Here is a 14,538-nt window from a genome sequence, read left to right on the forward strand (position 1 = left end):
GGCGAAACCATTCACTGCAGGAGGGAGACTGCATCCGGCCACTGTGCTAGCAGCGTGCAGAGTCTCCCTCAGATGGGAGCAGAGCAGACATCATACTGCTCTGCTCCTATGCTGTGTTCTGTATGTCACAGAAGAGGCCCTGGCTCCCGGTGGGCCCCTTTAGGTGACAGGGCCCGGGGCGATGGCCCCCTCCAGTCGCTACGCTACTGTGTAGCAGGCAAGCAGCCACAGTCCCCGCCCACAGGCTGTGCTTAGTTCGTTCAGTCACAAGTAGCTCGTCTTCCTGGCTGGGGCCGCTCACCTCTTCCCCATCCCGTCCCTCAGTACTTATAACCGGACAAGTTAGTGTGAGGAGGCAGCACCGCGCCCGGCATCCCCGCCGCCTCCTGCTGGTGACACAGCCTCATGCTTATGGCTAGTACCCGGCACATCTGATCTGACTGCAGGGGGCGGCGCTGCGCTGTCGCCCCCTGTTTTGAGGGACTGGATGCCGCTAGAGGCGAAGTGCTCAACTCACCTCATTATAGCGGCGCCCCTGACAGTTGGGCTCCGAGGAGCTCCTTAGGATACCGCATGATATAGGGATGCTGTAATTTCAGCAGATAGAGGGTAACCCATTGGTGGCACCCAGCAGGCATGATGGCATGAGGTGGCTAATCAGTGACATGCACAAGGAGCTGTACAGAGGGGAGATCACAATCACATATTGCCATGTGGGTTTTTCCTTACCGTAGATATATGGCCATCTGAACAGGTCTTAAGCAATAAAGGGCTTATATTACTTTGTTAGGAGCACAGTCTTTTTTATCATCAAAAAGAAACCGTTACTCCAATCCACAAAACTGAGGATTTCCATTTGTGTGATAGAAGGAACCTTTTCTGCAACATGATCATCATTCGCTTGAATGCTTCCAAATAGCTTGACACATAGAAGACAGGCATAGGAGTTGTCACATACACCATGGAGAGCAATGGAGGGGTCGCAGGGGGAATGGTCGAACCTTGGGAAAAAGAATATGGTAATGGTTAATGAACGACCTATGGCAAATGACGCCCAATTCCCTTATAATTGGGTACGTTCACATTGTGTGTGAGGTTCATTTAGAAACAAAAAGTTACTAAAAGGGAAGAGCCCCTTTAGTATTTTACCCCTCACAACACAATTAGTTGATTTATTATATATATATTATGTAAAGAAAAAAGAAAAAAAGACCGTGACAAATAATCTTAAAATAAAGACCATGTATGTGATCAACATTAGTTTCCAGACAATATTAAGTCAGAATATTCATCACAAAAATAAAACAATTTCATGCTGGTTGGAACGATCATATCAAAGATGTGTAAAAACAAAATTTTGTTTCTTCCCCTTTCTTCTATGGGCAATAAGAAAAAAAAAACTAAAAAAAAAAAAGCATTGGAAGCAAGAAAATAGGCAAGAGTAAAAACTTGAGTGGCTATGACAACGGGAAATTATGATGGGTAGAAGACAGGGCCAGAATATTTCCAAAATTACAGGTCTTGTGTGCCGTCCTTTGTATACAATGGTTAATTCCTGCCAAAACTGGTCTTGGGGAAAAATAACCGATGCATCAGCCACGCAGTCCATTTCCTTTACGCGAACAAGGAGTGGAGGGTCCAAGGTGTCCAATTCCAAAAAAAAAGGCTAAATGCTGTGAAAGGTATAGAAAATCTGACAGCAGGTGTTTGTTATGTAATCTGAGAACAGCATGATGTAGAGGCAGAGACCTTGATTCCAGGGATGTATCATTACTGGGCTGCCTCTAGCAGTTGTCTGAATGCTAAGCTCGTATAATCCCACTCACACCACTGATTTGCAGCTTTGTACACTGCATAGGCAGAAAGCTGCCAATCAGTGGTAGGCGTGGGGTTCTACAGAGCAGGAGGACACTACATGACATGCGACAACTAGTCCTGTAGTGATAATACTCTGCTGATAAAACACTGATTTTATTGAACCTGCAACTAACAGCCTAGTAAAAAATCCAAATAGAAAGTAGAAGCAGATGCCAAGAAGTAAAATACATCAATTTTATTAACACAAGAATCTAAAATGGTACACGACCAAGTAAAAGATGGAGATACAATACAGATAGGACTGCCCAGTCACATAGTACCCCCACAGGTAACAAATATCATAATGAGCAACTTATCCCTCAAATTCTCAATACAAATCCATTCATGCCCCTTTTGTGGTAAGTAGATTAACCCCTTCATGACCGTGGGATTTTTCGTTTTTCCGTTTTCGTTTTTCACTCCCCTCCTTCCCAGAGCCATAACTTTTTTATTTTTCCGTCAATTTGGCCATGTGAGGGCTTATTTTTTGCGGGACGAGTTGTACTTTTGAATGACACCATTGGTTTTACCATGGCGTGTACTAGAAAACGGGAAAAAAATTCCAAGTGCGGTGAAATTGCAAAAAAAGTGCAATCCCACACTTGTTTTTTGTTTGTTTTTTTTGCTAGGTTCACTAAATGCTAAAACTGACCTGCCATTATGATTCTCCAGGTCAGTACGAGTTCATAGACACCTAACATGACTAGGTTATTTTTCACCTAAGTGGTGAAAAAAAATTCCAAACTTTGCAAAAAATAAATAAAATTGCGCCATTTTCCGATACCCGTAGCGTCTCCATTTTTCGTGATCTGGGGTCGGGTGAGGGCTTATTTTTTGCGTGCCGAGCTGGCGTTTTTAATAATAGCATTTCGGTGCAGATACGTTCTTTTGATCGCCCTTTATTGCATTTTAATGCAATGTCGCGGCGACCAAAAAAACGTAATTCTGGCATTTCGATTTTTTTCTCGTTACGCCGTTTAGCGATCAGGTTAATGCTTTTTTTTAATTGATAGATCGGGCGATTCTGAACGCGGCGATACCAAACATGTGTAGATTTGATTTTTTTTTTTATTGCTTTATTTTGATTGGGGCGAAAGGGGGGTGATTTAAACTTTTATATTTTTTTTATTTTTTTCACATTTTTTTTTACTTTTTTTTTTACTTTTGCCATGCTTCTATAGCCTCCATGGGAGGCTAGAAGCAGGCACAGCTCGATCGGCTCTGCTACATAACAGCGATCATCAGATCGCTGCTATATAGCAGAATTGCAGGTGTGCTGTGAGCGCCGACCACAGGGGGGCGCTCACAGCCACCGGCGATCAGTAACCATTGAGGTCTCAAGGACCTCTATGGCTACAATATACAAGCATCGCCGACCTCCGATCATGTGACGGGGGTCGGCGATGCGCTCATTTCCGGCCGCCCGGCCGGATGCGGTAGTTAAATGCCGCTGTCTGCGTTTGACAGCGGCATTTAACTAGTTAATAGCGGCGGGTGATCGCGATTTCACCCGCCGCTATTGCGGGCACATGTCAGCTGTAAAAAACAGCTGACATGTCGCGACTTTGATGTGCGCTCACCGCCGGAGCGCACATCAAAGCAGGGGACCCGACATCGGACGGTATAGTACGTCCGATGTCGGGAAGGGGTGTTAATCTGCATCTCAAGCTAAAGTAATATCTGATAATATACACATACTTATGCCAAGAGGATAGTCAATTCTTAATACACATAAAAAAAAGTGCTAGATCATCTAAGCGCCCATAGTAGACTAATGTCAGTATATTGCATCTCAATACCACATAGGTAACTTTACTGATGTTCACCGCTATTTACTCAGTATAAATCCTAATTAATTAGATCTAAATAAAGTGCATAGTGCTTAAATATATAGTACATCGGTCCCATCATATAAAGACAGTGCCACATTAACATGAGTCATGAATGCAACAGTGTGCTTCGGCACCTTGAGTATCCTTAGGTATCAGAGTAAAGAAGCATATACGTACAAATAATAGTATAGGCTTTCATGAAACCCCCATTGAAGAAGCTGCACGCGAAACGCGCGTCGGGGACTTGGACAGCCTAATCAGGTCGTACACCACTTATTTACTTACATGTAGGGTTGAGCGACCTTTAGTTTTTTAGGGTCGAGTCGGGTTTTGTGAAACCCGACTGTCTTAAAAGTCGAGTCGAGTGAAATCGGCCGACCACAGTGAAAAGTCGGGTTTCGGCCGAAACACGAAACCCAGTGAAGATATTATTTTATTTTTATTTTTTTTAAATCTCTCTCTCTCTCTCTCTCCCCCCCCCCCCTCCGTCCCAGAACAGAAAATTTCGATTTGCACATTCCAAATCGCTACTGCACACAAGCGATAGCATGACGATAGGCGTTCACTCCCCTAACACCTATGTCATCACTCTGCCCACGCTCATTCATTGGTTGAAAAAATGGCGCTAATCGCGTCATACGAAACGCGACTTTGGCGCCAAGATCGCGTACCGCATGGCCGACCCCACACAGGGATCGGGTCGGGTTTCATGAGACGCCGACTTTGCCAAAAGTCGGCGACTTATGAAAATGAACGACCCGTTTCGCTCAACCCTACTTACATGTATATGTTATCTCATGGATACCTACGGCGTTTAAGCACACTGGTGCACTAGAGGCGTTAACCCTTAGGGGATTTGGGCAGCCTAAGTACAGTAGGTCGTATACTATTATTTATACGTATATGCTTCTTTACTCTGATACCTAAGGATACTCAAGGTGCCGAAGCACACTGTTGCATTCATGACTCATGTTACTGTGGCACTTTCTTTATATGATGGGACCTATGTACTATATATTTAAGCACTATGCACTTTATTTAGATCTAATTAATTAGGATTTATACTGAGTAAATAGCGGTGAACATCAGTAAAGTTACCTATGTGGTATTGAGATGCAATATACTGACATTAGTCTACTATGGGCGCTTAGATGATCTAGCAGTTTTTTTTATGTGTATTAAAAATTGATTATCCTCTTGGCATAAGTATGTGTATATTATCAGATATTACTTCAGCTTGAGATGCAGATTAATCTACTTACCACAAAAGGGCCATGAATGGATTTGTATTGAGAATTTGAGGGATAAGTTGCTCATTATGATATTTGTTACCTGTGGGGTACTATGTGACTGGGCAGTCCTATCTGTATTGTATCTCCATCTTTTACTTGGTCGTGTACCATTTTAGATTCTTGTGTTAATAAAATTGATGTATTTTACTTCTTGGCATCTGCTTCTGCTTTCTATTTGGATTTTGTATGATTTTGGGAAGCGCCAAAACTAAGCCTGTTGATTGTAGGTGTATCTAACAGCCTAGTAAGTGGCATCGCTGGAATCTGGGTCTGTGCACCTACATAACGCTGCTCTCGGATTCCATAACCTGCTGACAGATTGCCTTCACAGTCAAGCTATGATAGAAATGGCTCAGAACAGACAGTTCATTGCAGCTTGAGTACAGGTGCATAGACAGATCTGTCAAAGCGCCCATGTGAACCCCCAAAATCGCCTATAATTGGCATGTGAGCATAAGAATTGGAGCAAGGAGTAAAGGAAGAAGATGGCCAGATCTGAATGATGTCTGTCCTTCCATCATGAGAAGGGACAGGTACCTGTGTCCCTTAAGACATGGCACTATGTTGTATCATAAAAAGAAAATAGCTGGAGAGCGTGTGATGCCATGGACTATGTCCTCCTGGTCCACCTCATGTGGAATCACCTGTGGTGCCTCAGCTCAGAGCTGCTGACATCTTGGCGCTGGATACCACTCACCCCTTTGGAGGTCTTCTCGAGTACATGCCTCACTAGGTCAGAGCAGACTAATGTGAGCAGAATAGAAGGGGATGGTCGGACTACATGAAGCGCAGTGATGTGAGCAGGATGTTCTCCTCTCCGTGCGGTTGTTTCTGCATTATAAGTTTGGATTGTTTACAAACCTAATTCAGAGGCCTGGAAAAGTCACAGAAATTACTGCAACATCTGAACACTACCTAATAAGGGTATGTGCACACGCTGCAGATTTACCTGTGGAATGTTCTGCACAGATTCTGCATCTCTTGGCACAAAAGGCAGGTAAAAATCAGCACGGATTTGATGCATTTTTGATGCAGACTTTCATACCTTTTTTTCATGCGGATTTGTGTGCGTTTTTGTAAGCTAAATAAAGATCTATTATTTAACAAAAAATAATTGTCATGTCATTTCTTGTCCAACCTCTTCATTTACATACTCCATTGAAAAATAATGTTTACACACACAGAAAGATAGATAGATAATAGATAGATACATAGAATAGATAGATGATAGATAGATAATAGATAGATAATAGATACATAGAATAGATAGATGATAGATAACAGATAAATAGATAATAGATAGAATAGATAGATGATAGATAGATAACAGATAGATAGATAATAGATAGAACAGATAGATCTATAGATAATAGATAGATAGAGAATACATAAATAGATAGATAATAGATACTGTAGATGATAGATAGAAGATAGATAGATGCAGCGTCGGACTGGAGCACCTTGGGCCCACCAGAGAGAATCATTCTTGGGACCCACTATGTAGCTACATAGCAATAAATACAAGACCACCAATTGTGCGGTAAAACACACTAATATCAGCGTATAATCTAAGGTAGTACACGTCTTAATTATGTAGCGGGGGTTGGGGTAGCCCCAGTGTCTAGGGCCCACCAATGGAACTGACTCCAGGGGCCCACTCTACATTTCAATGCTCAGGCTAGGTCCACCTTTGTTTTGTAGTATGTGTTAGGAGGCTCAGTAGTAAGCTTCATTATATTCATTAGAAGAACAGGTACAACATGCTGCACATTCTTTATTCGCTAAAAAAATAAGACACTAACGGAAACAACAAAGACCTGATCACTGTATTTAAAGGGAACCTGTCACCCCCCCAGGGCGTTTTTAAGTAAAAAAGCCACCTTCAGCAGCACCAAGGCTGCATTCTGTGAAGGTGGCTCTTATGCTTAGTATCCCTAGGAATGCTGAAATAATCACTTTTATAAATTTTGCGCCATACCTGTATTGAGTCCCGGAGGTATGTCTTCTACCCCGGTGTCAACCGCCTCCGACACGTCAATCATCCCCCTCTTGCGTCTGTGCGCCGCCTCCTGTGTTCAAAATACATGCCCAGCTCCTGCGCTCTGCCAGCATTTCTCGGGCATGCACCATGCGCACTGCCTCGTGAACTTACATCAGGTGAGTAACATTGGCAGAGTACAGGCGCTGGGCATGTATTTTGAACACAGGAGGCGGCGCACAGACGCAAGAGGGGGATGATTGACGTGTCGGAGGCGGTTGACACCAGGGTAGAAGACATACCTCCGGGACTCAATACAGGTATGGTGCAAAATGTATAAAAGTGATTATTTCAGCATTCCTAGGGATACTAAGCATAAGAGCCACCTTCACAGAATACAGCCTTGGTGCTGCTGAAGGTGGCTCTTTTACTTAACCCCTTTCGGAGCTCGGACGGGATAGTACGTCCCAGGTCAGCTCCCCCGCTTTGATGCAGGGCTCCGGCGGTGAGCCCGCATCAAAGCTGGGACATGTCAGCTGTTTTGAACAGCTGACATGTGCCCGCAATAGCGGCGGGTGAAATCGCGATTCACCCGCCGCTATTAACTAGTTAAATACCGCTGTCAAACGCTGACAGCGGCATTTAACCGGCGCTTCCGGCCGGAAATGAGCGCATTGCCGACCCCCGTCACATGATCGGGGGTCAGCGATGCATCAGAATGGTAACCATAGAGGTCTTAAGGACCTTTACTGAGGTAAAATACTGACCAAATACTGAGCGTGTGGTCATGGCCTTAGTTTCATTTTTCTGTTACTATAACAATACAAAGAAGAAAAACCTGAATACCAATGTGATCCTTAGCTACACCCGTTCACTTTTAAGCTGTCAAGATTTAGTTTGTTTTTTTTTAGTTTCCCAGAGATCAATCTTTTCTATTTTTAAGTTTGTATAAGGGCTTGATTTTGACAATGCTGTCAACAGAGGATGCATATCATTTAAACGGGTGGTCCCATATAAAAGATTATTACTCTGTAGGCTTAGGGACACAAAAACAAAAAAACGGAGCTCCCAGGTTGTGCACATGTCTTTTAGACGCCAGCCTGCACACATTGATTTTGTTATAGGAAGTGTTTTCAGGAACACAACATAGCTGTTTTTCCTGAAGCATCTTTTAGGGTATGTGCACATGTCAGGATTTCTTGCAAAACATTCCTGAAGAAAACCGGACATTTTCTGCAAGAAATCCGCATGCGTTTTTTTCGTGTTTTTTCCCAATGCATTAAATAGTGGGAAAAACGCAAAAAATCCACAAAATGAATGAACATTAATGAAAATTAACCGGCTCTTACGTCCGTAAAACACGCATTTGTGACCCCGGCCTTATAGTGTATTCAATGAGAGAGGAATTTTCTGTTAAGCACCACAATAAAATTGTTGCAGCTAAAGCACAGGGGACTTTGGTACAAAATGTGTTTTGCTTTTTTGTCATTAATGTCTTTAACCCCTTCACGTCGTGGCCCTTTTTCGTTTTTGCGTTTTCGTTTTTCACTCCCCTCCTTCCCAGAGCCATAACTTTTTTATTTTTCCGTCAATATGGCCATTTGAGGGCTTATTTTTTGCGGGACGAGTTGTACTTTTGAACGACACCATTGGTTTTACCATATCTTTTACTAGAAAACAGGAAAAAAATTCCAAGTGCGGTGAAATTGCAAAAAAAGTGCAATCCTACACTTGTTTTTTGTTTGGCTTTTTTGCTAGGTTCACTAAATGCTAAAACTAACTTGCCATTATGATTCTCTCGGTCATTACGAGTTCATAGACACCTAACATGTCTAGTTTATTTTTTATCCAAGTGGTGAAAAAAAATTCAAAACTTTGCTTAAAAAAAAAAAAAAAAAAAAGCCATATTCCGATACCCGTAGCATCTCCATTTTTCGTGATCTGGGGTCGGGTGAGGGCTTATTTTTTGCGTGCCGAGCTGATGTTTTTAATGATACCATTTTGGCGCAGATATGTTCTTTTGATCGCCCGTTATTGCATTTTAATGCAATGTCGCGGCGACCAAAAAAACGTAATTCTGGCGTTTCGGATTTTTTTCTCGCTACGCTGTTTAGCGATCAGGTTAATGCTTTTTTTTAATTGATAGATCGGGCGATTCTGAACGCAGCGATACCAAATATGTGTATGTTTGATTTTTTTTATTATTGTTTTATTTAGGATGGGGCGAAAAGAGGGTGATTTAAACTTTTATATTTTTTATATTTTTAAAATCATTTTTTTTTACTTGTGCCATGCTTCAATAGCCTCTATGGGAGGCTAGAAGCTGGCACAACTGGATCGGCTCAGCTACATAGCAGCGATCATCAGATCGCTGCTGTGTAGCTGAAATGCAGGTGTGCTGTGAGCGCCGACCACAGGGGGGCGCTCACAGCAGGCCGGCATCAGTAACCATAGAGGTCTCAAGGACCTCTATGGTTACTGTCCTGACACATCGCCGACCCCCGATCATGTGACAGGGGTCGGCGATGACATCATTTCCGGCCGGATGCGGTAGTTAAATGCTGCTGTCTGCGTTTGACAGCGGCATTTAACAGGTTAATAGCAGCGGGTGAATAGCGATTTCACCGGCCGCTATTGCGCGCACATGTCAGCTGTACAAAACAGCTGACATGTCGCGACTTTGATGCGGGCTCAGCGCCGGAGCCCACATCAAAGGGGGATTCACGGCATGCGCCGTACATGTACGGCGCATGTCGTGAAAGGGTTAATGTTTAATTCGTTGTTTTGATTTTTGTGAATGTTTTTCCCAGCAATATGCGCTCCTGAAGGATGGTGATGGAACTCGATATTCTGATTCAAGGATGATTTTTATTTCAAACTAAAATACAACCGGTTTCGACTTCTTGGAGTCATCCTCAGGTATAGGCATGACATTATACCTGAGGAAGACTCCAAGAAGTCGAAACCGGTTGTATTTTAGTTTGAAATAAAAATCATCCTTGAATCAGAATATCGAGTTCCATCATCATCCTTCAGGAGCGCATATTGCTGGGAAAAACATTCACAAAGTGTTATCGCCTATGAAAGCACAGCTCAGCTCCGTACACTGAATACACACCCGGCTCCGCTCCGTACACCTCATACACATGCAGTTCTGCTCCGTACACTGAATGCACACCTGGCTCCGCTCCATACACCTCATACACACCTGGCTCCGCTCCGTACACCTCATACACACCTGGCTCTGCTCCATACAGCTCGTACACACCCGGCTCCGCTCCATACACCTCATACACACACGGCTCCGCTCCATACACCTCGCACACACACCATGGCAACCAGCACAGCAGAGTCCTTCAATCCATGGAGGTCCCGATCTCATGTGACCTCATCACAGGTCCTGTTTGCACAGAGCAGCCAAGGTGCAGGGATGACCGGCTGGTGGGTTGTGAGCAGCGGCGCGCTAGTGACTGCAAGTGTCAGGGACTATGGAGAGTCGGCACCAGGTGTTCTGACCGCCGCTCTGCCGCCCCCTGTCTTTCAGTGACGACTGCCGTCTGAAGCAAAGGGCTCAACTTGCCCCATGATAGCAGCGCCCCTGGTGACGTCAGACCTCACCTGATGGTGTCGTTGTCCCGGATGATGCGCACGTTCTCCCTGGGGTGCAACAGACGTCCGTCCAGGTACAGGGACAGCGCCCCCTGGCGGCCGTAGTAGAATCGCTTCCTGATGATGGCACTCACATCGGTGACAGCCCGGCAATTCTCCGAGTCCAGCAAGAACCAAAAGTCGCTGCTTTCCTGGAACGCGGGCGGCGGGTAATCAAACCTGAGCCTGATCCGCAGCTCTGTGGGGCTGTACGGAGCCGCCATGTTCAGTGCACAGTGATTACAACTGACACAACGGGTTGCTAGGAGACGCAAGTCAGGTGGTGTGAGTCACGTGACAGCGCGGAAACCCCCAAGACCTGACGGCAGATCACATGACCGGCAACTTGGCGAGCGGCCTACGAGTATGGTAGAGGCTAAATCCAAGTGGGCTAAAGGACCTCTGCTGATGTCATGCCCATGTGACCAGAAGGGGCGGCGCCTCTTTCTCCACAGAGCAGACAGGAGGAAGCAGTGGATGTCATGGCGGGATTTGGAGTATTTTGTGCAGAATTTGGAGTTTTTTGGGGTTGCAGATCAGGTAAGTGGATGCTCGAGCTGGGAGTCTGCCTGGGGAGAAGGGGGTGATGTTGCTTGCATGGGGCTGCATGCTGGAGGGGGGGGCCTGCCTGGGGAGAAGGGGGTGATGTTGCTTGCATGGGACTGTGTGCTGGTGGTCTGCCTAGAGAAGGGGGTGATGCTTGCATGGGACTGCGTGCTGGTGGTCTGCCTAGAGAAGGGGGTGATGCTTGCATGAGACTGCATGCCTGGGGTCTGCCTGGGGAAGGGGGTGATGCCTGTATGGGACTGCGTGCTGGAGGGGCCTGCTTGGGGAAGGGGGTGACGTTGCTTGCATGGGACTGCATGCTGGTGGGGCCTGCCTGGGGAAGGGGGTGACGTTGCTTGCATGGAACTGCATGCTGGAGGGGCCTGCCTGGTGAAGGGTGACTGCATGCTGGGGGTCTCTGTGGGGAAGGGGGTTATGTTCCTTGCGAGCGGATGCTTGCATGGGACTGTGTGCTGGTGGTCTTCCTGGAGAAGGGGGTGACGTTGCTTGCCTGGGACTGCGTGTTGGAGGGGCCTGCCTGGGGAAGGGGGGCTGCATGCTGGGGGTCTCTGGAGAAGGGAGGCTGCGTGCTGGGGGTCTCTGGGGAAGGGGGGCTGCGTGCTGGGGGTCTCTGGGGAAGGGGGGCTGCGTGCTGGGGGTCTCTGGGGAAGGGAGGCTGCGTGCTGGGGGTCTCTGGGGAAGGGAGGCTGCGTGCTGGGGGTCTCTGGAGAAGGGAGGCTGCGTGCTGGGGTCTCTGTTGGGAAGAGGGTCATGTTGCATGCGTGGGGGATCTGCGTGCAGGGGGGTCTACCTGCAGATAAGTATAGTGCTACATGGGCGAACAGGGGAGGGGATGAATGATGTTGGAGATCTGAGGGATTGATATTACTTAACATGACAATCTCTGCCTGATGGTGAGGAGTCAGTCCTGTTTTTGTTTAGTTTTTTTTTACATAAAACGTTTTCTCATTAATATTATTGGGCACACATGATGTCATGTTGATGACTGACCTATGACCTCTAGGAGCAAAACTGAGTGACAACAATGTCTCCAGATCCAGGGCTTTATTCTCTACTTGCACCTAGTGCTGTTTAGTATTAGCCTGGTGGCCACTGGTGTCAGCCACTACTTGTATCTAGTTTTCTGCATGATTTTTTCTGTTTTATTCTAGGTATTGTAGCTTTTCCCCATCCTGTGCCCCCCAGAGCAGTGACCTCCCTGCAGATGTCATTTCATCACTTGATTTCTCTTCACCAAGTGGAATACTGCTGCCCCCACAATCCATGTGAGGACCCAAAGGGATGACACTGTGGGCATCTGATAATGTCAAATAGATGAGTATAATTCCTAAAAAAAACCCTCCCTTTCTCTCCATTTATATTGTCTTGCTAGGGTATGTCCCCCTCTGTCTGTCCGACCCTCTGTCTCCCCGTCCCGTCCAGCCCTCTGTCTCTCCGGCCCTCTGTCTCCCCGTCCCGTCCGGCCCTCTGTCTCCCCGTCCCGTCCGGCCCTCTGTCTCCCCGTCCCGTCCGGCCCTCTGTCGCCCCGTCCCGTCCGGCCCTCTGTCTCCCCGTCCCGTCCGGCCCTCTGTCTCCCCGTCCCGTCCGGCCCTCTGTCTCCCCGTCCCGTCCGGCCCTCTGTCTCCCCGTCCCGTCCGGCCCTCTGTCTCCCCGTCCCGTCCGGCCCTCTGTCTCCCCGTCCCGTCCGGCCCTCTGTCTCCCCGTCCCGTCCGGCCCTCTGTCTCCCCGTCCCGTCCGGCCCTCTGTCTCCCCGTCCCGTCCGGCCCTCTGTCTCCCCGTCCCGTCCGGCCCTCTGTCTCCCCGTCCCGTCCGGCCCTCTGTCTCCCCGTCCCGTCCGGCCCTCTGTCTTCCCAGCCCATCCGTCTCCCCGGCCCTCTGTCTCATCCTACAGGTCTCAAGGTTCAAGCTATTGACCAAGTATGTCTGGGCTCCAGAGGAGGTAACCTTGGAAAGATTCTGGCTCAAAAAGAAAGTAGGTGTATTTATCTACTTGGCACTATGGCCCCTCAAGGCCTCAATGAAAATTTAGGGTTCAATACATTTTTGTAAAAGAGGTCTTTATTGATATTTAATTAAATTCCGTTTTTTCCTGTTTTTAAATTGTTTTGTATGTTGCATTTTTGTGATTTTTAATTATTAATCATTTTTTTTTGGATTATCCCTAGTTTTAGGAGGATCTTTTATAGGAGGTGTCTTTCTTTTCGTCCCATATGGAGAAGGAGATTTATGAATTCGGAGGAATTTGAAGTTATGAACTACTGGGACCATTAGTTCTCCCTATCGGCAATCTATTAATTATATGGGGGAAAATAATGTATTTCTTTTTCCCTGTTCTTGTCTTTTTCCCCTCCCCTCCCCCTTTTTTTGTATTAGATGTTTGTGGGACATCGGTTGTTTAGATGTAGGAATTTTGTATAATCTAGTTATGGGTGTTAATTATAGTACACATAGTCACGTGTAATAAGATGATTAGTCTGGCATTATTTATATTTTTAATGTCTTGATTGTACCTTGTGTAATTTTTTGTATTGCTTATTTATTTATTATTGATTATGCTTGTGTTTCACTAATTTATTATGCTTACTTATATTGATTAATATGGTAATATTTATTATAAATTGTATATTTTTTATAAAGTGGGTGGGTTCTTTATTGTATATATAAAAACTATTTTTTATCTTATCACTATTTATGAGACACTGTTTACATCTAGGGTTATAGAATTCTATTTATTAATTGTATCACTAACATTGTTTTTCCTATCTCTATCAAATGCCCATTGTCCAGTTGTTTTTTTATATTGTTTTTGTTATATTGATTCATCACGGTACCTGGTTGACGCATGCGCTAATAGGAAGGGCCCTGTGCTTTCCTGCTCCGCTCAGATAGGGTGACGTAGAGCGTTTCACGCTTGCGTTCCAAGCGCGGAGAATAGGAAGTCACTTTTTGCATTGAGGGAAGTTCGTCAATTGGCGCATGCGCAGTTACGAGCCGGGTATGCCGACATTGATTTCAGCTGTGGGCGGGGGTATAAATATACGAAACTATGCAGCGTACATACATGCCCTATTTGAGGAAGCCATTATGGCGAAACGGCGCTGTCGGAGTTACTGATGGACACTCAGGACAGGATACAGATTCATGTGAGTAAAATAGGATTTTAGCTGCTTTAGTTATACTTACATCAGTGGATGTGTCTGCACTAAATACTTTGTATGTGACAGGGCACCACTTAGGCGTATGTGAGCCTTATAAAACTTGGGTTGTTATATTTCAAAGCCACCATCTTTTTAGTAATGTATGCACATGGATTATCTTCCTAACAAATTCTAGCACATTCTAACATGATGGAAACTCGTTTGTC

This window comes from Ranitomeya variabilis, chromosome 4 (genome assembly GCF_051348905.1).
Source record: "Ranitomeya variabilis isolate aRanVar5 chromosome 4, aRanVar5.hap1, whole genome shotgun sequence".
In the NCBI taxonomy this organism is placed as follows: Eukaryota; Metazoa; Chordata; class Amphibia; order Anura; family Dendrobatidae; genus Ranitomeya; species Ranitomeya variabilis.